Raw genomic sequence first — 5,351 nt, forward strand, 5'->3', positions numbered from 1 at the left:
TATATATATATATATATATATATATATATAAAATGTGTGTGTAGTTCAGTGTATTTTCTGTGTATTTTAATAAAAGGGATATAGAAATTAGTTTGAAATTGAAAATTGTAGGTGCATTAAAGTTTTAAAAAATGTCAAATATATTTTGATAAATTGATTACCCATTGAACTGTACATCAATATATAATATATTTGTGCATATATTGATGTATATCTGTATACATATCAAATAAATGCACACTTAGGCATTCATTTTATAACGGTTTGGTCGTGTTTATTAATAATGTCATAAGTAAAGTGTTTATATCAGCTTACATGCACAAGCATGGCTCTATACGTGGGTGAAGTGATGGATCATGTGGGCTCGATGTTTACCTAGTTGGTGATTTGGATGTGCTTGTGGCAGAGGCGTGGAACAGGCCAGGATGAATGAGGTTACCAGGGCTGAGTGAGTACACCCGGCCCTCATGCACTCCATCATGGACCTAGCTGAGGCTTATCGCCCCCCAGAGGCCGACACTAGAGCTGTTAATGCCTTTCTTAATTACACAAACTTAGGAAATTGCCATTACCACACAATACTGTCACTTAGCGGGTTAGAGTATTCATGTTCAGTTAGTTTGCAGTTAAAGAATGCTCAAGAAATTATTAATTGTGACTTTGTAAGTAATTGTGAAAGTTAGTTGAACTGTATGACAATAATAGGTGCAACGTTCAAAAAGAACAATGCAAAAATACAAAGTTCCGACAAGGCTATTCTCTATAGTGTAGACTAGTCATTGTGTGAGTTTTAGCAATGGCCCTGCTTTCGGCCATGTGCTTAGTGCGTAATGTGTTATATAAAGAGAGCTTGAGAGAGATTTGGTGTGTGTGTGTGTGTGGTTTGTGTATGTGTGTGGCGGTAAGGGACAGGAGGGGCAGAGCAGAAATCAAATCACTTAATTGCTGCATTTTTCATCTCCATCTTTTGTTTTATGGCAGAGCGGGGCTCTAGAGTAGCCGTGTGTGATTCATGGATGTCAGGCAAGCAGCGAGCAGCGCCATCCCTCACCAGGCAGTGCCGGTCCTGCACCACACCAGCACTATTACCCAGATGAATATAACTGCTCTGTTTCCTACTCCCCAAAGCCCACACACCCAAGGAGCTAATGCTAACACTGAGCACAGCTACTGGGACAACAAACTGTGTGTGACAGGAATGAAAAGAAAGACCAAGATAAACAAGAATGCGGGGATAGCAGAAACTCTAAGACATTTCATGACATGATCTGCTGTGTGTACAAAAAGGATAATTCATGTTTAGGTTGTAAAACAGATAGTTCTGGTTCTTGATGCTGATTGGTCAACACACTATGATGTGAAACACCTGCTAGATACTCAGTGAGGGCATCATGTGCCACTTTTTTTTTGTTGTTGAGGGGATACCAAAGTATTTTGGTAAGAATGTGCCATGTTCAAATCCTGACCAAATATATTGTTTATCTAGTGAACAATATGAAATTGCAATCAATGTGTAATCATAATTCTTTTTCATTTTTAAAAAGATTTTATGTTTTGATTTTTACAGCTTTTTTTGTTGTTTGGGTGATGTGAGTGCTGGTCAGTGCAGCAGCTTTCATCAGTCTATGAAGAGAGGGAAGGGCTTTTATCAGTGAGTTTGCCTCCCTTTTGGCTTTGTACGCAGAAATTTTAAGAGGGAGAGACCTCTGTGCTGGGTTTAGTTCCCTTCTTTTCCCCCTCATTTGTTTGTGATTGAACTTCACACAGCATGACAGTTGTTTATTTGAAGCTGGTAGAAGGTTCTGGAGCTTGTGTGGAGAAGCATACTAGGGCAGTTCCACATATTCCTGCTCCTGCTGGACTCCAGGGATTTCCATTCATCTCAATGCCAGTTGCTTGGCTGGTGCAGGACCATCCAGAATTTTGAACTTTCACCTTAATTTTTTTTAGCTGAGTTGTAAATGCCATGTGACTAATGACTCTGAAGTGTCATGTTAGTGCTGATTGGCTGATGGCAGCACGAGTATGTGCAGCCTTGAGCTGTGACTTCAAAGGCAGCGGACAAGGAGAAATATAAATCAATTCCATGCTATCATTTCACGTTATATCATATTACATACCATGTTGTATTCATGTGTGTGTGTGTATATATATATATATATATATATCATGGTATATTATATCATATTATTTCATGCTAATTACTGCCATCCAAAGAAAGCCTTTCTGTCTCTCTTATTCCCTCTTTCAAAAATCTTATGGAAGGGTGAGGACAGATGCTTGCTATGTATGTGTTTCTGTTTAAAATGGGGACTTTCAGACTTCCTGCGTAGAAGGAAAAGGTCTATAGCCATCTCCGTTACACACATTTACCTCAAGTCAGTGCTTGATTCTGATTTCTGGTTTGATGACCGTATTTATTGGGGAGTAACTAGCAATAGTGTTAGTGATTTTTTAGTAGCATAACAGTAGCACAGCTGTTTAAAAAAAAGTGTTCCTGTGAGAAGCTACTGTTTCCAACAATTAGGAGTGTAGTTAAAGCTAAAATGCTAAGTTTCATTTTTTGTCGCTAATGTATTGTGCACACTAGTGCTGGTATTATTAACTAAAACCGAAAAAATAAATAAATAAATAAAATAATAAATATCATTTTTGTTAATTTAAATAAAGTATAAATATTACATGTAAAACTCAAACTTGAGAACTTACTGAAATAAGTGCTAAAATTACTAAAACTAAAACTGAAATAAAAATAAAACTTAAATTAAAAATAAAACTGAAATTATAAAAATAAAGGCAAATTCAAAATATGAATTAATAATACAGGTGCATCTCAATAAATTAGAATGTCGTGGAAAAGGCATATAAATAATACCAAAATAACACTGGTGCACACAGCTTTATACTTGAACAAACTAAGGTAATAATCAAATTTGCTCATGAAACATCCTATAATGGTAATAGTAACATGATCATTACAGTATATCATTGCCCCAATACCACTAATATTGCATATTTTATCCTATAAGTTAAGTTTTGAGTTGTTTGAGTTGACATTCATGTAACTTGATGTATGTAATGTAACTTTATTCATATTGAGCATGGCACAATTTTGTCCTTTTCTAGTCATTTGGGGGATCCCACAGGATTTTATAACAGAGAACTGTCAAATTCACACCACACTTTCCACTGGTTCACTACTCCGTGCTGCTCTGTGCTCTGAGTAGTTTCATCCCACTTTTGGACTGTTTGTATTTTGGTGTTTGCCACATATACAGGTAATGGCAGCACATACTCCAGAAGAGAACAATTTTTGTAATCACACTGGTACGGCCTGTAAAAATTTTTCTCAGTCTTGATTCCTGCAACTACTTATTACCTGTTTTTAGTGTACTAAATTACTTTTTCTAATTTTTTAAGGGGGTACAGGTACCTTAGCTCTTGTCAAACTGCTTTAAATTATGAATAGTTTGTAACTTGACAAGCTACGGTTTCAAATAAGTTTCCCCAACAATGATGACAGTAAAACAACAAAGCCACATGTAGCTGCCCCTTGGCACACACATACTCATGCAGGATATCACATTTCCTGATGGAGAATCAACTCTTTTTACACACACGCACACATATTTTAGATTACTTTCTTCACAGGAGGAGGTTCATTTTTTGATCCTGCATGTGTGTTTGGACACTCATCCTTTAAATATTCATTTCAAGGTCAAAAGGAGAGAGAGCTTTTGATGTTCATGTCATGCTCTCTAGCTTGCATAGTCAGTATTAGCGAATGTTTGAAATTCCTGATGCTCAACTCTCAGTGTTAGGGGTTTATGTGTGTAAGTTTATGTATTGTATTTTCAACGTGCCTGATCCAAAATGCCATGTGTTTAAGTGGTCTGATCCTGGGAGTCCTTATTATCCAGGCAATTCATCACTCTTTACCACACACACACAGCTGGGCCCAAAACAGCACTAATGCATTATTTACACTTATTGATCAGAGCACAGAAAATCCTGTTCTCAAGACACACATGCTATCAAAGTCTTGGCACAGTTACAACTGTGCTCCCACAAGGCTGTGCAGTGACATTTAGCATCAAGTCTATTTAGCCCCAAAGCCCATAGAGTATCATTGCTAAGCTGTGGAGAGTTCTCCTAACAGCTGGATTCATGTTAAATCCCTGCCATGTGTGTGGTTTCATATAGGGCTCAGCTAGCGCTATATCCCCTTTGTGAGTTGTGGGCAACACCCAGGGGCATTTTGTTATGAAAAGTGGAGGAAGACACATTATAGAACTTATTAGCTTAGTGTATGAATGATATTTATGCAATGTTTGCTCAGTAGTCCTACCTACTGAAGTCTGTTTCCACATTCCAAAAACTAAAGGAAATTGCGACTAAATCTCCCAAATTTCTCATAATTGCGATTTTATATTACATAATGTAATTTTCTCACAATTTTAACTATATTTCTCACAATTTCTTGCATGTTTTTTTTCCCAGTTGGGGCTTTATCTTTTAAAATGTGACATACTGTACGTCGCAGTGCGACTTTACAGTACAGTACGAGTTTAGCAAATTTTCTATTGTATTGACATTTTTTTATTGTAATTGCGACTTTATATCTCACAGTGTGGCTTTGTCAAAGTATGACTTTATATCTCAGAATTGTGACTATATATTCCATATGTGACTTTACATCTCACAATTTCTATATCTCACAGTGCAACTTTAAATTTAGCAGTTGGAACGTTTTTCTCATAATTTCAACTTTGTATCTCATAATGTGACTTTATCTTACAATTTCGAAAATTTTCACACTTTTTATCTTCTGATTGCAGCTTTATATTTTAAAACTGGACTTATCTCGTGGACTTTTTTTTAATCACAATTTCAACTTTAATTCTCGGAATTGCAACTTTATATCTCATAATGTTGCCTTCAAGCATGCAATGTCACTTTAAATCTCACAATATGATTATAAATCTCACAATGTTACTATAAATATTACAAATGCGGCTTCTATACCTACTTGCTGAAAGGCAGATGTTAAGAAGGTGCTAGCATTGCCAGCTACAGATTATAATCTTTTCACTGCAGCCAAGCCAAACTAACCTTTTTGCGCCTATTTAAGGCGTGTGTGTTGTTGGGTTACATCACTGTGCATCACCGGCTTTTGTATTCAGCTATATTGGCAAATACATGTGAGGGTTCTTGTCAGTTGGAGTGGGAGATTTCGGCAGGGGTTGCGGAGGGCTGATTTGGGGGGAAGGGAGCGGGGAGTTTGAGGTGGTGAGTATAGAGCTGACAGAGGGTTGGATGGGAGAGAGCCTGAGGGGGGCTTGGGCGGGGGC

The sequence above is a fragment of the Sinocyclocheilus rhinocerous genome, unplaced genomic scaffold (assembly GCF_001515625.1).
Source record: "Sinocyclocheilus rhinocerous isolate Xijiao unplaced genomic scaffold, SAMN03320098_v1.1 scaffold1199, whole genome shotgun sequence".
In the NCBI taxonomy this organism is placed as follows: domain Eukaryota; kingdom Metazoa; phylum Chordata; class Actinopteri; order Cypriniformes; family Cyprinidae; genus Sinocyclocheilus; species Sinocyclocheilus rhinocerous.